This window comes from Cryptomeria japonica, chromosome 2 (genome assembly GCF_030272615.1).
Source record: "Cryptomeria japonica chromosome 2, Sugi_1.0, whole genome shotgun sequence".
Taxonomy (NCBI): domain Eukaryota; kingdom Viridiplantae; phylum Streptophyta; class Pinopsida; order Cupressales; family Cupressaceae; genus Cryptomeria; species Cryptomeria japonica.
In genome coordinates, this window is record NC_081406.1 from 651,643,883 (window position 1) to 651,653,498 (window position 9,616).

Below are 9,616 nucleotides of genomic sequence, written 5' to 3' on the forward strand. Positions count from 1 at the left end.
TCCAAACTATGTCTTAGCCGATATTATTTTGGTCTGCATGCATTGTTGTAGCATGTGAGGATATTGCTTTGTAATTTGTATTGAGGGTTTAGCCAACCTATATTTCAAGAGGTGATGATTTGTATAAATATATGTAATATTCATGAGAAAGGTGTATGTCGTGTGTGAACAATGTATTAATCATTCAGCAATAGAGGAGAAGTGTGAAGGAAGAGTGAAAGAGAATATATTGAGTATGTGCTTAACCATAGCTGTAATCAAGCATTGGGAGATACTATTTTCTCAGTTCATGTAATCCAGATTGTTGTCCGGATCTTGTAAGGCGGTGAGCCTTCCTCAGGGTTGTAGCCCTTCTTGTATTTGAGCAGTGAGCTCTAGGCAGTGTGCCTGAATGCATGTGCATTCCTCATTGTAATATTAACACTTGCTCCTAATAGGGTATTTTCTCATTGTGGGTAGATTTCCACCGTGGTTTTTCCCTTAACCGAGTTTTCCACGTCAAAAATATTGGTGTTATGTGTGTTATTGATGTGGTTTTGATTTATGCTTTTACTGTTCATTATTTGATTTGGATTTAAGTTTGAATTGAGTAAAATTTTGTGAGCAAACTGATTCACCCCCCCCCCCCCCAACCCCCTCTTAGTTTGTTGCATTGTTGCCAACATTCTTCAATTAAAAAAATAATTTTAAGAACACATTATAAGATTTTTTTAATTTAAATAAATTTATGAATTATAAAAATTTAATAGAATAAAATTGAGAAGAGAACAAATAGTAGATCACTCCTCTTTTAATATAATATTGAATACAAAATAAATAATAATAAATAATACAATCATAAGAAATTAATAAATTATAGTTCGCTAACTACTCTCTCTCTCTCTCTCTCTCTCTCTCTCTCTCTCTCTCTCTCTCTCTCTCTATATATATATATATATATATATATATATATATATATATATATATATATATATATATATATATATATATATATATATATATATATATATAAGATGAAAAATCTCTAAACTCCACAAGTAATATTTGTGATGATAAGAACACAATAACATATAAATAATGTATAAAAGTTAAGAGTAGGTACAAATTACAAAAAATTGACAAATTTTGAATGTTAAAGTGAGTTAAATTTTCTATATCACACAAAAGTGATTCTTATGGCGAAAAGGTTGACACTAGGCACACTATTATGCTTTAGCACACAAAAGACTTATAAGGTAGGCAATGATATATTACTTTGATACCATATTGATTTATATAAAAGGGTTTCAAATAAAAAGATGAAATGTAATAAATATGTCAGTATTTAGGTGGAGATAATATCCATTATTATCTCAAAGAGATAACATGTATCGGGAGCAATTATGTAATAGTATATACACTTATTTCATTTTAATCTCTATATTTTCTAAGGTTTGTAGAGCATTTGATGTGTTGGAATCAAGGAACGCTGAGAGGGGTTTGGGGGGGGGGTGTGAATCAATGTTTTGTAACCTTTAACTTTATTGAATTGTACTTTCAGCCACTTAATGCATATGAACAAATGAAAGATGCATGTTGATACTTGGTGACAATGTGATCATTAGATTCTTATGTATTCCTTTATTTATGTGTTTATACATCCAAATTTCTTTGAAAAGTGGCACTATGGTCCCATCGAGACATATTATTGTGACATCCTATGAATTGGGTGGTGGCTTCAACATGTTGGAAAAACATGAATGATGTGTGTCATTTTGGTCTTGGTTGGGGATTTGAGGTGATGGATTGTTAGTTAGGGATAGGGATAAAATGATTAATGAATGGATTGGTGTTTTGAGGTTGATGGAAGGATTCATAGTGATAGAATTTTCATATAAGTGGTGGAACACATCTCTTTGGATGATAGAGAAAGTTTCCATGGAACTTGTGGACATGTTAAAAATGTATTTGTTATGAGATATATAGCCAAGGCCCTAAAAGCTTAGATTGTCTTTGGTTGTATGGTTTCTAAGATTCCTTGCTCATAAATGCCTAACCCCTTGCCTTTAAAATACATGTTTTGACAAATTTGATTGGAAATAGGATAATTGTTGAAAAACAAGATGTTTAACCATTTTTAGATGGCTATGGATTAGTTTGAGATGTTTCCTTGGTGCTGAGAAAAATGGATTAAATTTAGGTGGAAGAAACAAGGTGATAAGATTTTAGTTTAGGGATATCTTCAATAGGGATTATAAGATTTTAAGATATGGAGAGGGATCATAGAGGGGATTACCTGGGATGCTTGGATTTTGATACGGATAAGAGCATATGCAGTAATGATTTAGGACAAACTCATGTCATGAATAGATTTGCGTGGATGAGATGAGGGAGGAATTGTGTTTCATGTTGATATAAATTAGTGCATAGATGGACTCTTGGATTTGCACACATTAATGGGGGAAGCACCTTCAACATTTATGGATATGAAATTTGATGGCTATGAGGATTTTGATAAATTTTGGATAGATGATTGTGTGATCAATAATACATGTGGATGACTACGAGGATTAATAAAGTGACAATATTCTATATAGCTTTATTTGCATTTGGCTTATGATTCTTTGTAAATAAACCTTGGAGAAAATATTTGAAGTATTTTTTAATTGATTGGTGCATGGATTACAAAAGGATGATGAGAAATTGGCATCAAAGGTGGAGGCTACAAGGTGCTCAAAGGTGGTGGGGATATGGGATATGGATGGGCATTGAGTAAATTGGTTTAGAGAGACAATTCATGTTAGTGTGAATAAGGTTATGTACCTAACTAATCATTAGTGGGGACCTATTCACATGTTAAGTTTACTTAAGTCTTAGGTGGCATTCTATAAGTTAGTTATAATGGGTCCATGTTCACCTCATTTAATTTTAATTTCTTAGGCATTTAATAATTATCTCATGTTAGTTGTTGATACTAAATCACAAATTTCCTTTATAAGGAAGGCATCTCATTGTATATTTTATATTCAACCATTATTCAATATTGCATTGTTGAAGCAAGCTATTCTTGTCATTCTCTCTCATGGAAGTGTTTTGGTCTTGCAAGGGTTCTAGGTGTGTTCAAGAGACACTTATCTACTCCTACATAGTATCAAAGCTCTAGTCTTGTAGACGTATTTTTGGTCATGAGAGTTATCATATAGTTTAAATAATTTGTTGGGTGTAGGTTAAGGCTTCGTTGACCTCAAGATTGAATCTAGGGTATTAAATAAAGTCATATTTTCCTTTCATTTTGTTAAATTTGGTTATATTTTGTCTAATCTAAAAGGGTTTAAAGTAGTGTTTCAATTGCCAGATTCAAGGGGTAGCTAAAATTTTGACTAACTTTGAGTAAATTATGACACCTCCTTAACTTCTAAAATGCTTGAGAACCTAAGGATTGACTACCAAATCATCAAATTCTAAGAATTTGATCTAGGAGGGCACAAAGCTTTTCTTCTTTATTGTCATTCATACAGTCGTATGGATCTGTACTTGTTTGTAATGTATGATAGTATGGTCTACAAAAAAATACCTCACTCACACTCAAAATATTTTTGGTATATTCATCTTGTTTTGTGAATTTGGTGTCAGCTCTACATATTCATTGTGTAAGAATTCATAATTCTCCCTTGCCACAGTTGGTCAAATCATATGGTCTCTTGTTAGGTTTTGGTTATAATATTTTCATAGGAATGAAGTTTGTTTTATATTGCAGCCTTTTAAACACATTTCAAAATGTGGTGTCTTTGCTCATTAAATGGTTTTGGTGTTTGTTCAACACCTATCTATGCACCACTCACATGCTAGAGTAGGGGATTAATACCTTGGGTTGCATAGCCTTTGGCCTGCCATCCTAGCACCACCCGACCCAAGAGGTGAGGCCTTTATTTCCCTACCTATAATGGTGGTCGTATGGGTTCCTAGAGGCTAGCCCTTGGAGGGAAAAAGAAATTGTTTTTTTTGCAACTATACCCTTTTTTGGAAAATCACAATAACTTTTGCATATGGAGTCAATTTTTCAAAAATGAGATATCGTTGGAAAGCTGTTTTAGTGTACTTTATAGTGGAGTTGGTTTTTTTTAAAATAATTTCCACTATTTGGTGTCATTTTTTTTTAATTAAAATTAGATCTCGTTTTTTGGCTCCTAAGCTCATAATTTTTTCTCTGATCTCCATTTTTTTAGATTCTTGTGGCATTGGAAAGCTATTGAGGAAACATTTCTAGCCATCCATTTACTTTTTCTAGTTTCAACCTCAAGTACACCATATATTAGTTATTTCCCATTGGGTACCCTCAAGCATTACTTGGAAGGTTTTCTTTGATCATTTTACTTTATTTTAGTTCCAAATTATTTGTCAATCAACTATTGCTTCATCAAATTGTAGGGTTGTGCCAGTTTGAGATTTTTGTAATTGTTCCTTTGTAGTGGGAATTATTTTATTTTCTTATATTAAGAGTTCCTAAGTTTACTCTACATAGTACTTCTAAAGATTCTTTGTAGCAAGCTATCTCATTATGGGGGGTTTGTATAGTGACGATGCATCCCGGCAACTAGGCCATGTTAGGTACTTTGGTACAAATGATCTCTCATAAACAAAGAAAGGAGAATACCCATTGGGACTAAAAGCCTTTCCAAAAGGAAGAAAATATATAATCAATGATGGCTCAAATAACTCAATGATAGTCCAACCTTGACTACATCCATCATGAATAGATCCATCACAAATCCAATCAATCTCCCTCCATATGAAGGATGACAAGAGAGACCATACAACCTCCCCATAATTTAAAACCACCATTATCATCTTACAAAACCACCCAATAATAACAATATTACAAAACCATGAGCTAAAACCACCCAAAAAATGGTGCCCAACTTATCTCCAATCCAAGATTCCCTATGATGTGTCAAAACACACACCAACACATGTAACTCACCTTTATAACTCATTTATTTGTGCATTTCATTTCCTATTTCAAGGGACTAAAATTTTGGAGGATTTCTCATTTTAGGAGATCGAACTTTTGGAGGCAATAACTTTTAATCCTAGAGTCGAATTGACAAGTCATTTGAAGTGTTGAAAATCTCATGTAGTGCTCTATCAAGCTATAACCTACTACACGAGTTCCGAGCACTTGTGGGCCCAAAAATGCCTCTAAGGCCTTCAAAATTGACTTCAAAACTTTCAAAAATAAAAACTCTAATATCTTCAAATCTAGACATGATCTTACAACAAAATTTTACCAACATGCTTATTTAGCCAATCCATAGCTTTGGGGAAATTTTTGGACCAATCTATGTTCAAATATAAAATTACTATAAATAGTAACCTTATGTAATTAGAACGTTAAGACATCATTTTCCTAACATTTTTGCACTTCTCGAACACCTTGCAAGAGAAAAGGGAGTATTTTAACCATAATTTAATTGCTAGAAGCCATGCGGCCCATAGGCTCCAAGCACCATTTGAACTTCTCTGTGCTCATAGCTTTAGTTAAATAGTCTACAACATTCATCAAATTCTCTACCTTAACTAGCTTAACCCTACCATCCTGGATCATATCTCTAACAAAATGGTATTGAACACCAATGTGTTTGGTCCTGGCATAAAATATTAGGTTCTTAGCTAGGCATATCACACTCTAACTATTACAATAAACTATCAATGCACCTTATTTTATTCGAATATGAAAACATAGATACTTAAGACAAATGGCTTATTTAGAAGTGTGAGTAGCTACGATATACTCAACTTCAGTAGTGTACAAATCAACCACAACATGTCGATTACTCATCCAACTGATTATAGGTCACAAATAAAGTAAACACTATCATTTTTGGATCTTTTTCTATCAACATATCATGCCTAGTATGAATACAGATAACAATGAATATCAAGGGAAATATCATTTCCTATCAAATTACAATGATAACACAAAAAATAATCTAAGGAACCCTTCAAATATTTGAAGACGAGCTTTTAACTACATCCAAATGAACTATCAGGATTAGATATATATCTAAAAAGAGCTCTCATTGCTTGAGAAATGTCTGGTCCAGTGCATATAATAAAATACATCAAACTCTCAACTGCACTCTACTCATGTCTTCCATCTCCAATGGGGATGTAGGACAATCTGAAGCAAATAAATTTGTCCCAACTATAAAAGGAACACATAATTGTTTATAATCATTCATGCCAAACATTTATAAAATTGAATTTCAATAGTTACTTTGGCCTAGCCATAGATTTTTGTTCAATCTATCTCTTCTAATATTCCCAAGAATGTTTTTAGCTACACCAAGAAATTTCATTTCAAATTTAGCTGCAAGTTGGGACTTCAGTTCTAAAAAAATATTCCTTTCCCTTCACAAATGAATAACATATCATCAACATACAATGTAATATATAGGAAATGATCGCCATTGGATTTATAATAAACACAATGATTTGATTTAAAACACTCAAAACCAAAATTCAACACATATATATCAATATCAAATTTTTGGTACCACATCCTAGGACTCTATTTGAGGTCATACAAATTTTTATTCAATTTACAAACCAAATTACTTTTACCATTTACCACAATGCTCTAGTTGTACATCATATAAATATCCTCCTCTAACCCACCATGAAGGAAAGCAATTTTCACATCCATTTTCCCAATCTCTAAATAAAGAAAGAATCTAATAAATCTCATTTTTGCAATAGGAGAAATTATGTCACCATAATCAATATCTAAAACATGAGAGTATCCGTTCACAGCCAACCTGGCTTTGTACTTCTCAATACCTCCATCCAAATCAATATTTTTTCAACACCCATTTGCAACCAGTATATTTTCGTCCTTCAAACAATAGTACAAAATCTCATGTATCATTTTTTATCCAAGCTTCTATTTCTTCATCCATAACAATCTTCCAAGATTCCACATCATTCATACCCAATACCTCTTTTGTAGATCTGGGTTCATCCATGTTAGTATTCAAAGAAAATATACATCACCAATCATTAGGTGAATACATTTCACATGGTTTTATATGCCTTGCAAACCTTCAAACTAGTTGAGTTGAAGTTTATTCCTCCTCTTTTGAATATTTGGAGTCAGTTGAGATCTCCTCAACTTCTTGTCTATCTAGGCATATCAATTCAACTTTTTCAAGTGTAGAAGGAAACTAAATCACATGTTCCTGCTTAGTTTATTTTGGCTGTAATGTAACACAAGGAGGCTTAGTTTCTCTAAAATTAAAACTCCTGTTATATATTACCTTCTACACAATAGGATCCCAAAGCTTGTATCATTTCATGCCATAGTTGTATTTGATGAAGATATATTTCACAAACTTATTATACAACTTGGTTCGCTTTTGTTTTGGCACATGTGCATATGTATCACAACCAAAAACTCTAAGATGTCTCAATGAAAGCTTATGACTGACCAAGCCTCCATAGGAATTTTATCAACAAGAGTTTATGAAGGACACCCATTAATCAAGTAGCAAGCAATAGTAACACTTGCAGCCCAAAAATTTTGTTCTAGAAAAACACTACTTAACATACTCATAGCCTTCTCCATTTGTGTTATGTTCATTCTTTCTACAACTCCATTTTGTTGTGGAGAATATAGAGTTTTCTTTTTCATGTGAATGCCTAAATTTTTATAAGCAAAAAAATTGTTGCCTTTATCAGTCCTCAAACATTTTATTTTCTTTCTAGTCTACAAATCAACTACTACTTTAAATTATTTAATTCGACTAAAACATTCATATTTACTCTTCAGAAAATATACACATGTCCTTCTGCCATAATCAGCAATAAATGAAACATAATATGTGGATTTTACAATGGAAGGAACATCTATAGGAACAAACACATCAAAATGAATAAGATCCAATGCACCATAAGATTAATGACAACTCAAGTAAAAATGAATAAAATTTATTTCATAAATGCAATAATCACATAACTCAAAATCAAATTTACAATCATTGAAACCTTCAACACGATTTTTATTTTCCAATATCCTTAGACCCTTTTCTCCAATGTGGCCAAGTCTCTAGTGTCATAGCATAATCTTCTCTGCAAGTAACCTTGACTTAAAGGAAAGAGAACCCTTAGGTACCCAAAATCCATGACCATTTGTTGAAAGTGAAACCCTCACCTCTTCCAATGAAGTATTCATAGGTCTACTTTTCACAAAAGTACTATTACACTCAACAATATATGCATGTACATTATACAATTTGTCAAATTTTACACCTCTAGTAATCACCATAGCACCTCTGAACATTTTTCATCCTACATCAAAAAAGACTACCAACACACCTACATCTATTAGATTGCTCATAGATAACAATTTTTGTTCTATTCTAGGAATATGCAATGCATCATTAATCCTTTTTATTCTACCATCAAGAAACCTAATTTAAATTTACCACAACCAACAATATTTAAATGAGAATCATCAATCAAGTAAACCTTACCTCCATCAAATTTTTCATATTTAGAAAAGAAATCTCTATTAGAGATCATATGGAAAAATGCACTTGATTTAATTAATCATGTATCATTGTATCATTACCTACACGAGTGACCAAATTTACAATGAATTCATCACCATATTCCTTCTCAGACTCAAAATCAGAATCCAATTTCTTCTTTATCTTCTTCTTTTCTTCTTTGTACTCATTAAGGAATTGTCTAGACTTAGCACAATTCCTGCAAATCACTTTGAACTTTTCCAAGAGATTTGGATCTCCCCTTGGACTAAGATTTATCACTCATCTCATCCAAAAACATTTAGGGGCTCCTTGGAATTAATGGATACCTTCCTCTCATCTCCTCAAAAAGAAAACAACACGCGACATATTTAGTCTTCAAAATAATAGAAGTATTATCAATAGCCATAAAAAGAGAATCAAACAAATAAGGCAAAGAATAAAGCAAGACCAAACATTTCTCCTCCTCCTCATCCATCTTGACACCAATACATGAAAATCGGTCCACCAACATATTGAATTCTTCTAGGTGGTCTATAATTCATTTGCCTTCTTCCATTCCCAAGGAATGCAATTTCTTTTTCAATACAATCTTGTTCACTAAATATTTGGCTTGATACATCTCACTAAATTTGTTCTATAACTTCATTTCAAGGACTCTTCATGGACATTCATTAAATTAGAGTCAGCCAAGAACAATCTGATTAGACCCTTGGCTTTACAATCCATAACATCATACTGAGAAGCCAAAGTAGGATTTGTAGGTCTAAAGACATTCTCATTAATAGCATCCAAAATATCTCAATCCATTAACAAATCCTTCATCTTCAACTTCCACATCTCAAAAATATTTCCGAAAAATTTCTTCTCCTCTATTCTCCTTAACAAACTTGTCATCTGAAAAATCATGCAACAATATCACAACATATCTTCTACACAAGTTCTCATACAAATATGGATTAGTTCAAGAATCACAACAACCCACAACTAAAACCAAAAGTGATCGTGCTCTCATACCGCTTGAAAGGAAGTTAAAGTAATGGAACAACTTCCTACATTAATCTTGACAAGAGTGAACATATGAGAAAAAA